Source organism: Moschus berezovskii, chromosome 21 (assembly GCF_049115385.1).
Source record: "Moschus berezovskii isolate FMDL1 chromosome 21, NW_MosBer_1.0, whole genome shotgun sequence".
NCBI classification, from domain to species: domain Eukaryota; kingdom Metazoa; phylum Chordata; class Mammalia; order Artiodactyla; family Moschidae; genus Moschus; species Moschus berezovskii.
Window position 1 is genome coordinate 5,263,512 of NC_142480.1, and position 14,507 is coordinate 5,278,018.

The 14,507-nt window shown below is 48.1% G+C and overlaps 1 protein-coding gene and 1 non-coding gene across 2 annotated transcripts in view; both read right to left on the reverse strand.

Annotated features, from left to right (window-relative positions):
• Window positions 1-14,507, reverse strand: part of EVL (Enah/Vasp-like) — a 139,091-nt gene that overhangs the window by 70,859 nt on the left and 53,725 nt on the right. The gene's annotated exons all lie outside the window — the stretch shown is intronic.
• Window positions 10,822-10,984, reverse strand: LOC129550809 (U1 spliceosomal RNA). Its single transcript, XR_008684938.1, has one exon. It is a non-coding gene; the product is annotated as a U1 spliceosomal RNA (small nuclear RNA).

A 14,507-nucleotide genomic window follows, 5' to 3' on the forward strand; every position in this document is an offset into this window, starting at 1 on the left:
ACCCTCTAGAAATCTTTAGAAAAATTATATACCCTGTTGCATATTTTTAAGGCAACATCCATAAAATATTTCATGGGAAGCGTGGTGACCCAAGGACGAAAGAGCAGATAAAACCCAGGAGGGTCTGGGACCAGACCCTTACCATCCCTCCCGCCCCCATGTCATACTGTTAATGGAACAGTGTGACCCGTCGCCCCTTCTACCCGGGGGAGAAGGGATCTGCACCTACTTTCCCCCACCCAGTATACATGCCTCACTCAACCAGCAAACAGCCCGCAAGACCCCATCCCACTCCCTGTACCAGGTGGACTAAAGACCCCTGTTCAACGTCGGTTCTCCCTTGAAATGGCCCGCTATTCTAACAGCGTCTCCCGCCCTAATAAACTTTATTTCCCTCTCATTCTGTCTCCTGTCTGGAAATTCTTTTGCAACCCACACTCGGACCACGAGAGGAAGTTCAGATGATTGCAAAGGATTTAATACTTAGAAACATCATACATGGTATGTATGCATTACATATGCTAATATATATAAATGCAATTTAAGATGTGAGCTTAAAGTTCTTTCAGTTATGAAAAAGGTCTGCCCTAAAGCTTCCCTGGCAGAGCCTGTCTGCTCTGTCAAACTGTCTGGCCACATCAGTTTCACCTTGTACTCGGAAAAAACCTGACTAATTTTCCAACCCTAACATGCTTATCCACACCACAGTGAGAGAATTCTTATTTTCAGAACAGACAACTAGACAGGCAGGGGCGCGGCACTCTGCACAAAACTGGCAGCCTGGATGAAACAAGAGCTGCCCCCTTCGCTATTTCCTACAGATGCTGTCTTTGCTTGGCTCCCGGGAGGCTCCTTCAGGACCAACGCGTTCTCAAATTACTCCTCTGTTCGGACCACTGAAGGTTACTGTATCCTGCAGCCACGGATCTTCATAAGATTTGGGAAGAGCAAGCAAAATGCCTGCCTCTCTCCACGCAGTGAGAAAAGTGGAACAGCGAGGGGTCACGTGAGGAAGGGAAGCCAGCACACCCCAGACACACGGAAGCAGGAGCTCCGGAAACGGATCCCCTTCAGGCTGCCTCTGCCACTGCAGCCCTGGGAAGGCCCAACAGTCCCCCCCAGGAATGACCGTGCCCCAGTCTGAAAACGGCTGCGCTAACAGTCATGACCTACTGTAAAGGGGTTGAAATCACTGGTCAACCGACAGGGAATATAACATGTTGGAATGGACAAAAAAAAGAACCAGAGTTACCCAGTCAACATAAGCCAGTTAAAACAAAAGGATACTTCGACACTAAAAATAAATGGAGAGCTACAAGGCAAATACAAATAAACAGAACAGGGGTTAGCAACTGTAATATCAAACAACAATTTAAGGAGAAAAAACATGATGAGGGATCCAGGGGAATATTAAACATGAAAAAGTAATCATGAGCACAAACGTATGTAATGTAGTTTCAACTATGCAATGAAAAAATGATGGGGAGAAATAATCAAATAAAACCATCCCAGGGAAATTTTAGAAAGATATGATTTACTAGATCTTTCTTAAAACAGAGAGATACAAAGTAAAAAAAAAAAAGTGGGAGGCATTAGTTCTCCACTCAGATATTCCTTGCTTTAAAGTTCTATTTATTTCAAGTTAGAAAACTCAAAACCATAGAAAGATACCGAAGACAAATTAAGGCCCCACCCCTCTCCTCTGATCCGCTCTCCCCAGAATGTCTGTATGGAATCAGTTCAGTTCAGTCACTCAGTCGTGTCTGACTCTGCGACCCCATGGACCGCAGTATGCCAGGCCTCCCTGTCCATCACCAACTCCCGGAGCCTACTCAAACTCATATCCATTGAGTCAGTGATGCCATCCAACCATCGCATCCTCTGTCATCCCCTTCTCCTCCTGCCCTCAATCTTTCCCAGCATCAGGGTCTTTTCAAATGAGTCAGTTCTTTGCATCAGGTGGCCAAAGGATTGGAGTTTCAGCTTCATCAGTCCTTCCAATGAATATTCAGGACTGATTTCCTTTAGGATGGACTGGTTGGATCTCCTTGCAGTCCAAGGGACTCTCAAGAGCCTTCTCCAACACCACAGTTCAAAAGCATCAATTCTTTGGCGCTCAGCTTTCTTTATAGTCCAACTCTCACATCCATACATGACCACTGGACAAACCACAGCCTTGAGAGACGGACCTTTGCTGGCAAAGTAATGTCTCTGTTTTTTAATATTTTGGAGCCCCCCAAAATAAAGTCAGTCACTGTTTCCCTATCTATTTCCCATGAAGTGATGGGACCAGATGCCATGATCTTAGTTTTCTGAATGTTGAGCTTCAAGCCAACCTTTTCATTCTCCTCTTTCACTTTCAAGAGGCTTTTGAGTTCCTCTTCACTTTCTGCCATAAGGGTGGTGTCATCTGCATATCTGCTGCTGCCCACAGACTGCAGCCCACCAGGCTCCTCCGTCCATGGGATTTTCCAGGCAAGAGTACTGGAGTGGCTTGCCACTGCCTTCTCCTCTTCATATCTGAGGTTATTGATATTTCTCCCGGCAATCTTGATTCCAGCTTGTGCTTCTTTCAGCCCAGCATTCCTCATGATGTACTGTGCATAAAAGTTAAATAAGCAGGGTGACAATATACAGCTTTGACGTACTCCTTTTCCTATTTGGAATCAGTCTGTTGTTCCATGTCCAGTTCTAACTGTTGCTTTCTGACCTGCATAGAGGTTTCTCAAGAGGCAGATCAGGTTGTCTGGTATTCCCATCTCTTTCAGAATTATCCACAGTTTATTGTGATCCATACAGTCAAAGGCTTTGGCATAGTCAATAAAGCAGAAATAGATGCTTTTCTGGAACTCTCTTGCTTTTTCGATGATCCAGCGGATGTTGGCAATTTGATCTCTGGTTCCTCTGCCTTTTCTAAAACCTGCTTGAACATCTGGAAGTTCACAGTTCATGTACTATTGAAGCCTGGCTTGGAGAATTTTGAGCATTGCTTTACTAGCGAGTGAGATGAGTGCAGTTGTGCGGTAGTTTGAGCGTTCTTTGGCATTGCCTTTCTCTGGGACTGGGATGAAGACTGCCCTTTTCAGGTCCTGCGGCCATTGCTGGGTGTTCCCTGTGTGCTGGCACGTTGTGTGCGGCAAGCCCACAGCGCCGTCCTTCAGGACCTGAGACAGCTCGGCTGGAACCCCGTCGCCTCACAGACCGCATTTATCGCAGTGGTGCCTCCACTGAGCCTCTGTGCCCCTGGGGGAGGGACTGGAGGAAGCGCTGCTTCTCGGACGGATGTGTGCAATTCAACATCTCCAACAGTGATGCACGGACAGTGTGCGGGCACCCTGAAAACGTCGGGCTAGAAGAAAGAAGCCCGTCACAAGGAGCCACACATTTCAAGATTCCATTCACTGAAATGCCCAGCATAGGCAGATCCACAGATAGAGAAGTAGTTTGCTGGTTGCTGGGGGAAGGGACTGGGGGGAAATGGGAAAGGACGGCTAAGCGGTACAGTTTCCCTTTTGGTGACAAAGATGTTCCAAAATTCACTGCGGTAACAGCGGCAAAACAGAATATATTAAAGTGTACTGAACAGCACACTGTAACTGGATGAATTTAATGGTATGTAAGCTATGCCTGAATAAAGCTATGATTTAAAAAATACCCCCAATACAGCAACTGCAATGCTTCCAAATGGGTTGGTTATGAATTGGTGGGACTTGGAGATGGCTGGATGGCATCACCGACTCTGTGGACATGAGTTTGAGTGAACTCCAGGAGTTGGTGATGGACAGGGAGGCCTGGCGTGCTGTGATTCATGGGGTCGCGGAGAGTCGGACACGACTGAGCGACTGAACTGAACTGAACTGGAGGCTGTTGAGAAAAATCACCTCACCATTCTGGCTCACATCAGAAATAATCCCAGTAGAAAGGACCTCATGGAGGGTGACAACTCTCAAGTTATGTCAGCCTTCTAGAGAATGAAGTGAAAACAGAATGAATGGGCTTTCTGACTAAAAGGGCCTTCCCAGAATCTAGCTGTTGCAGCGTACGTGCTCTGTGACTTCAAGGCAATGCCCGTGAACCTGAAGTATGCTCAGGCTTTAAGGGAGGTCTAGGAACTTGACCCAAGAACAATTAACTTCTTAAGCTGTAAGCTGAGTATCTGAATGTTTCCAAGCCTTCTGGCTCCTTTCAGTGACATCCAGCAGCTCTAACAAGCATTTGAAGATAAAAGAACACGCAGCTAGTTATGGTTAACTCTTAATCATAACTATAAATCCAAAGGAGCAGGAGACGGAGAAACCACTTTTCTTCATTCCAACTACTGGTGCTTTTGGTTTGTCCTTCAGAACTTCTGTTTCGCCTTGGTTTTGACTTTGACTTCGTTTGGAACGAGCCTAATGCCTGTCTGGATGTGAGTAGCCATCACCACAGCCAGACTGAGTCCCCGTACCCCCACTCCCTCACTCCCCCTTCGCGCTCACGCCTCCCCCCCCACTTTCTCCCACTGATCTGTTCTCCATCGCCACAGAAGGCTATACTAACGCAGTCTCTAGGACCAAGATTACTGGGTTATGCTTAACTTCATAAGAAGCTGCCAATGGCACTGTCTTCCAGAGTAGCTGTTCCATTTCTATTCCTACCAGGAATGCCAGAGAGCCGTACTCGAACCCGTACTTGGCGCTGTCAGGGTTATCTTTTATTTCAGACGTTTTAGTAAATGTATTGTCATACCTCGCTGTAATTTTAACTTGAGTTTCTCTAATGACTGATGATGCTGTGTATCTTTTCATGTGCTTGTTTGCCATCTGTGTATCCTCTTTGGTGTAATGTCTATTCAATCTTTTGCCCACTTTGAAAAAACTGGGCTGTTTTATTACTGTTAAGCTTTGAGAGTTTCTCTGTCCATTCTAAAGACAAGTCCCTTGGGGTATGCAATTATTTTCCCAAGTCTGTCTTTTGCCTTTACATTGCTCCCCACAGTGTCCTTCACAGAGTAACAGTTTTTAATTTTGATGAAACCAAGATTATTTTAATTTAACTAAGTCCAATTCGTCTCTTTTTTTCTTTTACGGATGGTTGCTTTTGGTCAAATCCTTTGCCTAACCCTATGTCATGAAAAGTTGTCCCGTTTTCTCCCAGAATTTTTATAGTTTCGTATTTTACATTTGGATTTACCATCGATTTTGAGGTAACTTCTGTACAATGTGTAGGAGTTAGGTCAAAGTTCATTTTTTTGGCATATTCACATCTAATTGTTCCAACTTGAACATCTGTTGAAAAGACAATGCTTTCTTCATTGAACTACCTTTGCCAAACATCAGTTGTCCAACATATCCCTAAGTCATCTTGAAAAATCATGAGGTAAAAGTTTACTGGTATCATACACACGTCTCATTATCGTAACTCAGAACTTGAATCAGGAACAGTGAATGGGTATTTGACTCAGTTATTTCATGATACAGGCTGTGGAGTATGTAACCAGGCCCTGTCAGGGCTGGAGCACAGAAGGAATGATGAGATCAGGTTTTGGTATCACAGTATGAGAGGTGCTGGCCCTGGGAAACATTCTGAGAGGGTGACTAAGACAGTGAGGGAAAAAGACATCAGAGCACATAAGGACCGGCTGAGAGATGAAACGAGAGCATGAGCTCTGGGCCTATGGAACGGAGCTCACTGGAGAAACGGAATGCTTCTTTTAAGGGGTCCTGAGGGAGGTGATCAGGGCCAGAGGCTGCAAGCAGGGAATGTGCTCGATGCTGGAATCCAGAGACGGACAAGCTATGCTTCCTGCTTTAGAGCGGGAAAACCGTTTGGGTTTGACACTGGCCATCTGGTGTGTGTGACGGTCATCTGTTTTATAGGAGACTGGATGGAATGATTTGTTTGAGTTTGATTCTGTGTGACTGCCAAAGCTGACCCAATGGACTCTGTTCAAAACAGATGACTTGTTTCTGTCTTTGGGTTTAATGGCCTCATGAAGAGGCTCAGGTCACGTGAAAGAGATCTGCCCACGGTCTCAAAACAGTGGTTGCAAAACTGAATTTGGAAACCAAGCCTCCCGATGCTTAGTCCACGACTCCTTTTTACTGTTTGTCAAAATTTTTAATCAACACTGTGTTTGCTGAAGACTTGCTGGAAAAGACCCTGACGCTGGGAAAGATTAGAGGGCAGGAGAAGAGGATGACAGAGGATGAGCTGGCTGGACAGCACCATGGACTCAAAGGACATGAGTGTGAGCAGATTCCGAGAAGATGGTGAAGGACAGGCTTGCTGCAGTCCATGGGGCAGCAAAGATCAGACGCGCCTCAGTGACTGAACAACAAGTAACCCACAGCCTCCTTTTTGTGCACAGTGTCTCCTGGGCTCTTCTGACTCTTTGGCTTTTCAATCTTGCAGGTTCACTGTCTCAGAATCCTTTAAAGAGAATGGAATCCTATATCTGAAATTTCAACACTTTTGTTTTCAATGACAAGATGGAGGGAAAATATTGCATCACATCAGACAGGTCTCTTCTCAAGATTTTAGTGCTGCTCTGAGCTGCTTCTGGGTGACCTACTGCTCTAATTAGGCTGGAAGTCAACTTGGCTTTCATGGGATTCAGGATAATGGCTGGAGGAAAAAACTGTCAAGACTGCTTAACATCATCAGGGCTCACAGTGGCCTCGGAGCATTCCAGGAATTCACTGATTCATTCCACAATGCATTCTGCCGGCTAACCATAAACACAGACACACGGGGAGAGCAAACATCACGGAGTGACTTGGTCTTCATTAATATACTCGGGACAGAACAAAGCAGACAAATAGTCACACTGGAGTTTATTGCCAGGCCCTTCCCCAAGCTCCCCAAGCAGGGGCGCGGTACAGGAGGAAGTCACCGAGGACCCAGGCTGACTGTCCCACCTCACTGTCCTTTCTCACGTGAGCTCAGCCACGGGAGGGGAGAGAAGTAACCCCAGCCCTTTCTGGCTGACAGAGTTCTGGTGAGGATCAAAGCAGATGATGGGTGGGGAAAAGTGAAAAAGCACTATCCTCAAGGGAGAGGTATATTCACTTAACAAGCACGTGTGGGGCACCTGTGACGTGACATGCACTGTGTGAAACGTCAGAGACGTGAAGTGAAATGAAACACGCCCCTGCACGCGAGACGGTCAGAACCAACACACTGCCTGCTGCAAGGACGCTGCCGGGAAAGCAGGGGGCGACCTCAGGGCACAGGAGAGGTCTGCTCCCAGGCGGGGCAGTCAGGACCGACGACTGTGCATGTTCGGCCTGAACAGGGTGTTAAGGCAGCAGAAGACTGTGCTAGATGTTAGAAAACACCTCACTCGATTTCATATGATGCTCAAGAAAATCTGCAGAGTGGGTCCTGGCTTTATGATCACCCCGACTCTATTAAAAATCAGTGAGGCTTCCCTGGTGGCTCAGCGGTAAAGAATCCGCCTGCCAATGCAGGAGACAAGAGTTCAATCCCTGGGTCAGGAAGATCCCCTAGAGAAGGAAATGGTAACGCACTCGAGTATTCTTTCCTGGAAAATGCTATGAACAGAGGAGCCTGGTTGTCAGAGAGTTGGACAGGACTTAGCGACTGAACAAGAACATTATAAAGCAGAGGCTCCCAACCAGGGAGGTTACTGGTATGTAGTAGGTAAGACCGACGATGCTGTAAACATCCTGCAATACACAGGGCCGCCCCCACAACAAAGGATCACCTGGGCCCAAATGTCAACTCTGCCAACGTGGAGCAGGCCTGCTGTAAAGGAGACAGGCCCACAGAGAAGCAGCAGCTCATTTAAAAAGCTACAGTGAGTTAGTGAAAGGCTGGAACCTGAATGCAGGTCTCCTGGGACCTGGCACCTCAGACAGGTAGAGCCTGCACCGCCCTATACCTGGGCGGCAGAGGAAACGGGGGCAGGAGCTCGACTGCTGCTGGAGACCGGGGAGGAGAGAGACAAGGGGAAAGAGAAAAGCAAAGGAGGAGGTAGGCAGTGGAGGTCTATTTCTGACGCCCAGCTAGAACAGCCTTTAACATTTCTACAGTGATCTGCATTTAAAGAGGCTGGTTTCACACTCTGTCATCACAACAGCCTCATCAGTGCGGTCGGTCGGTCGGTGGAAGAGGCCAAGATAAAAACATATTTTCTGAAGCTCAGAAGGATGAAACGCTTTACCCAGCGTTCCTGAGCTTGCGGAGCGGGGCAGGCCTCAGTCAGCACCCTCTGACAGGCGCCTCGCACCAGCCCTGCACCAGGCCTGTTCCTCAGCCCGCTGCAGCCCACGAAAGGGGCGTGGAGTGGGGTGCGGAGGAGGTCCCTCTGAAAGGGCTGTGCTGTGAAGATAAGCACGCAGGCCTCCAGTGGTACAGGCGGAGGCCCTGTTTGGAGGCCCCTGCCTCTCTGCGCATGGCTGCCTGTCCTCACAGCGAGAGAACCGCCAGCTCACCTTGAGGAGCCCTCCCTGCTCTGCAAACCAAGTCCAGTCTATTTTTAAATTCTCTATTCCACAGAAGCCAATGATGCTGCTTCTGAGGGTGGCCAATGAAAACTGTTACTAGGGAGGCAGCTGCTATAGCTGAGCTCCTTAGCCTCTGCTGACAGGAGATAGAATTACTTCGTTAATGAGCTAATTTCAAAAAAAAACAAAAAAACCCCAAAAACTGTCTTCTTAAAAAATATCTTTGTCCAAAAAGCCTGGCTGCTGTTTCAGGCAGTTCTGCTGCTGACAGCTTAGCTCCCGCTAATGTTTCTGCTGGGACTGATGCCCTCATCGGGCTTCAAGGATGCACGAGGCAGGTGTGGTGGACGGGGGACACGTGAGCTACAGCTGCCAGGCTCCGGGTCTCAGGGAGATGAGTTATTCCAGAACCGTCATCGCAGCTTTACAATGAGGGGCGGGATGAGCAGGCCCCTGAGCACAGTCACATCTCAAACCATTCTGAGGCTGGTCTGAGTCAGCTTCTTCGTTTCCACTCTGCTTGTGAAGATTAAATGAAACAATGAATGGGGGAAAACTCCTGAAAAACAGGACATGTCACTGTCAGAGATGCTTGTCAGAGGGGCGTGGAGCTCTAGAAATACAGGGAAGGCCATTTATCCAGGTGGCAGTTTATTTGTTCACAGGGGTCTCCAGCAGTAGCTCTCAACTAAGGAATGCAGCTAATTCAGTGTGATGGGAAAAATTCGAGAGAAAATTCCACTGCAAGTAATTACTATGAAGTGGTAACATTTGCAAGAACTTCCATTTTCCCCATCACCAAGCCAAATCAAAGTCACACCACAACATCAGTTTTGCTACTTTACATTATAGTGTGATCTTTTTGGCAGAGCGGTGGAATCACATTCCATACAACCCTGGGTGGGCACTTCCTAGTTTGGGGGACTCTTCAACTTCCACTGAATTGCATTTCAATTGCATCAGTCTAGATCTAGCTGATAACAGAGTTCATGATTTAAAAATTAAAAAACAAAAATAAAAAACCCCCTATCATCCTGGCCTGCAATCTGTGAACTAACGTATCTGTGTTTGACACACGTCGCTAAAATCACTGCATTCTAACGACAGGCACGTTTGGCTGCGGAGCTCTGCCTCCTCTGGGTGCGCACCCACCCGACGCTTCAGTAGAGTGTCCTCGAAGCTGCTGCCTTGAAGTCATCTATTTGACAGTGACTAGATCCAGCTGCTCCAGTCATCAGGCCCTCAGGAGATCATCAACTCCAGCTCTAAACAAGGTCTTTGAGCTCTAAAATTTTAATAATCTCGATTTCCCAACAACACCAGCCTCTTTTTCAACTTTGAGTTCATAGGCGGGAAATGATTAATCGAGGTCCTGCCCAAACTGACTGAGAACAAACAGACCTACCGTGAACCTGCAAGGGACCAGGCAGGGCAGACGCCACCGTGCTCCGTCCATCCGTGTCTACTGCAGCACCGCGTCCTCTGGGAAACCACCACCTAACTGAGCCACTGGGCGGGACGCTGCTTTGGTCACCTCTGCAGCCCCAGGCCCTGACGCAGGCCTGGACGTGGGCAGTTGTTTAAATGGAGGACTACTGGATGGAGGAAGGACAGTCCGTGACAGTAAAATGGCCTGACCCTGGGACCGCAAGACGCAGACCAGCGCAAGCTCTGTCCCTGAGCGGCAGCGGGACCCCAGGCAAACCTCTTCACCTCTCTACCCTTGGCCTATTTCGTCACCTGTAAGATGATTTAATAGGGTGACCGATCCTTACCGACCCTGTGACTGATGAGGCGACAGCAGACCGAGAAGCCATGAGTATACGTAAAGCAAGTACAAAAGCAATGGGCTGTTTTTACACATACATATAAAGAAACCTCTTCCAGCCTGGCCTTTGGGATGGTAACTGTCACTCAGAACTTTTCCTGGATGCTCCTTGCCCTGCAAACACGAAGGATGCCAGGCTAATCCCACATACTAGCAGCCTCCATAAAATCCTAAGCTCAGGAGACACTCCCCTTGGGGCACAGAGGAAAGAGCCCAGGAGGCACGCGACTTGGGCAGCTGGTCCTGAGTCCCCCATCCGCCCCCATTGGCCTCGGACAAGCGAGTCCCCTCTCTGCCTCAGTGTCCCGACGAGTAGAGATCCCCTCAAAGCTTCCTCGTCTGGCTCCTGCCCCTCAGTGGTCCCCCACTTTCCACAGCCCTTTCCCACCCAGAGCTCACAGGCGGCTCTAACTCCATCAACCCCAAGCAGGAGGCTCACCACCCTCAGGTGGGGTGGTGTCACCACACCTGCTCGAATGAGCTCCTCTGTCAGCGTCTCTGTGCCCAGCTTTTCTTCCAACAGTTTCTGCTTTTTTTCCCCCTTTGGGAAAAGCATGAATGCAGTTCCCCACAATCACAAATTATGCAGTCGCGTCTCCCACATTTGGGGAAATCGCAGGGGTCAGCACATTTGGAATGCAATGGAAAGCCTCGCCCTGGGAAAACCACCTTCGTGATCATGGAATCTCCCTTGCCAGGTAAGGAATAGTTTTTACTTTAATAAAAGCTCCTATAACTTATTTGGCAGGCAACCTGGAAATCCTTTCCTATTCCTCATCGAATTATTTGCCAAGAACTGATAGCCCAGATCAAACCCCGGGAGTTCTCACCTGGACTAACTCGGCTTCCTAACAGGCTTTCCTGTCTCCAGATATAGCGGCTTCAAACCCACCACTCACAGTCAGTTCCAAGGGTAACTGGATAAAACGCAAATCTGACAACGTCAGGTCCTCACATAAACTCCTCTGAAGAGGACGGATCTCCTGTCGGAAGTGGTGTAAATGCGCTGGGAAGCTTATCCCCGGCATGTGCCCTGGCCGGTCTCGTGCCCTGTCCGTCCATCCCCGTCCCACCCTCCCCCACCACGTGGGAGGACGGCTTCCAGGCTCTGCCTCTGCAGGAACCTTTTCAGCACACACCCAGCAGCACCTGCGCATCAGGTCCCCCAGCCCCGGGTCTGCAGCTCAGATCCCACTACACGGTCTGTTTCCGGGTTTGTCACTGTGGGCTCCGGGAGGCCAGTCACCAGGTTTGACTTCATCTTCCCCAGCGCCTGGCAGCCTGGGAGTGCCCAACCCATGGTTATTTCCCTGTGGCTTTGTATGAAGCTTTCTCAACAGTTCTTCCTTTTTTTTTTTAATAGAAAGTGCATCTTTTTTTTTTTTTAATATTTATATGAGGCACACAGGATCTTCAATCTTCCTCCTGGGCATCTGTGACCTAGTTCCCAGACTAGGGATTGACCCAGACCCCTTGCATTGACAGCACGGAGTCTTACCACTGGACCCCTAGGGAAGTCTCTGGACAGTTCTAACATGGGATTCTAGATACAGGGGTTGCTGCTGCGTGTGTGTGTTTAAGCAAAACCGCTGTGTTTAGGAAATGTCGCATGTCATGAAGAAAGATTTTAAATTGGAAAGCTCTGTCCAGGGGCAACTGCAGGTGCCAGCTCTGCATCTGTTCTCTGCCGCCTGCCCTGTGCACGGTCCAGTGTGCTGTGAGCTCCCCAACCCTCCCCTCCCTCACAAATGGGTGCTGGCCACACGCCTTGCCCGACGCTGGAGGTGTGCAGCCTGGCTCCTGGATCCACATTCTCCTGAAACTGCACACAACGTGGTGGCTTAAGCATGTCAGACTTTCTCAGCGACTGTGTTAATAATTTCCATTAATTTTTCAAAAGGGCTCCAAGTCACCAAAAAGAGCATCCCCGCTCCCCCAACACAGGGGGTGCCTCGAGCTGGGGGGCTGCTGCTGAAGCCCTGTCATGGTATGTTCCTGTTCAGGGACCACTGCCCACAGACTAGGGGGTTAAAGCGGGCAGAGTCTCCACAGTGCTCTAGTCAGGAACAGAGAAATCAGGAGCAATTCACGGAACGTTTGGAAACCTCCAAAAGCAGTGAAACCCAATACAGAGCAAGGAATACTGCACAAATCTGGAAATTCTATTCAGCCCAGCAATTTCGAGTCCATTTGCTAAATGCAATAATGTAACAGAGATCTGAGTTATTTTCCTTCTCAGTTCATGGGAATTCAGGAACTGCAAGGTCCAAGGCCATGCCTCGAGGCACGTGTGACCAGGAACAGCAGAAACGGGCTGGTCTAAGGAGTGATACTAGTGTAACAGACACACCAGACTTCAAAGACTCAGAACCAAAAGTCATCTAATAATAGCTCATCAATAGTTTCTATGTTGATTACGTGTTGGAATTATAATATTTTAGATACAGTACTTTAGATAAAGAGATTGTTGAAATTAATTTTATCTGTTCCTTTTACTTAACAGGGCGACTAAATATTTAAAATGTTGCACATGACTCCGATTTGCAGCTTGGGTTCTATTTCTGTCAGTCAGGGCTGCTCTAGGGGACAGGCACCACTATTCACTAAGCTCTGATTCGATTCACTCTGTCAGTACTTAAGTAATTGATTCCCACCTTAGAAATGTTCTACTCTCAAAAGCAAAACTTTCAGAGAGAGTTTTCCCAGACAGACATTAGCATTTTCACAAAAATAAAAAACTTCACCAAAGAGTATCTGGAAAAATAACTAAGACAAATTTATCCATTGGGTCCAACTCCACGGTGCGAGCCATTTGGTGATGTACTATCGAAAACGTCACATCTGGGGTATATGCCTAGTAATAACCTCTCTCTAAAGACATTTACTGAGCACCTACTGCATACTGGACTCTTCACATCTATTATCATTCTTTCCATTTTAAATACAAGTGAACTGAAGCTAGGAGAGTGGCTCAAGGCCATGAGCAGGTGGCAAGTCACCCTGAAGCCAGGTCATGGCACACGGCACACTCTATTCCCCCCTTCTCTCCCCGCACCTCAATGACGGCACAAACATCAGGCCTCCAATTAAGGAAGCTATCTGAGGCAGATGTGGGAGGTTATCAATCACCGTATTGAAGGAGAGCATTCCAAGCCTGCGTAAAGGACCTGCCCACATCTCACAGCTTGCTGGGGCTCAGTCACACCCAGGAGTTCGCGTATCTTTTCAAATGTATCCTCTCCCTGCTACTAAACACCACTTCCTCCTTTAACTAATGAAATGCTGTGTTCCTGAAGGTCTTGGAATTAAAGGGGACACAGAAGGCAGACTATTACTGCCAATAACAGTCATATGACAAACATACACGATTATACATTATCTATCCCTGCATCATGAATGTAGGGATGGCGCCATGAATCTTTAGTGTGAGGCTTTATGTTCTCAGCAGCTCTTCCATGCTCACCGTTCCATGCTAATCTGAAAGAGGAAGAAACTGAGGCACAGGACAGCTGAGTGACCTCGACGAACGGAGCTACTTACGGACCAAGTGAGAATGAATCCTGAGGAGAACAAAGAGCTCACCGGGGAGCCTTGCCTCCCGGCTTCTGACGCCAGGGCAGGGCTGACCGCCTGATGCATCAGCTTTGGGGTAGGTAGGAAAATGTCAAAGCAAAAAGGGCAGGAAGAGCCACAGAAAGGGTTGACTTCTTGTGAGGGAAGTGCATTCACCGTGTAGGAGTTGGGTCTGGCTTTGCTCTGCCTTGTGTGGGCCTCAGGTCCTCAGCCTTCCCGGGTCTGCACTTCCCGTTACAGGGCAGGGGGAGAAAGGCAACAGAACAGGAGTCGTCAGACTGGAGTCCCAGACCCGGCTTTGCTGAGAGCTACCCCAGCGATCATGCCCAAGTCTGGACCCTTCCCCGCTTTGTTCCCTCATCTGTAAGAGGGAGGGAATTCCTAACTTGCTGGGTGTGGTGTTAATTAAATAATGTATTATAAATAGAGCTCTTGGCACTTAGTAGCGAAATTGACAGAAGCTGTCCCAGCTGTATCCTATGGTCTAGCTCTGAATGATAAACGAGGATGTAATAACTATAAATTGCCTGCGACACAGAGGGTATTCAGTAAATATTGCTTCCCTTTCCCACTGGAAATGCCTCAAGGGGACCCCGTTGAAAATGAAAAGTAAATACTGGGTCCAAAAAAGTGGCTCCTGGCACAATGAGCCAGAG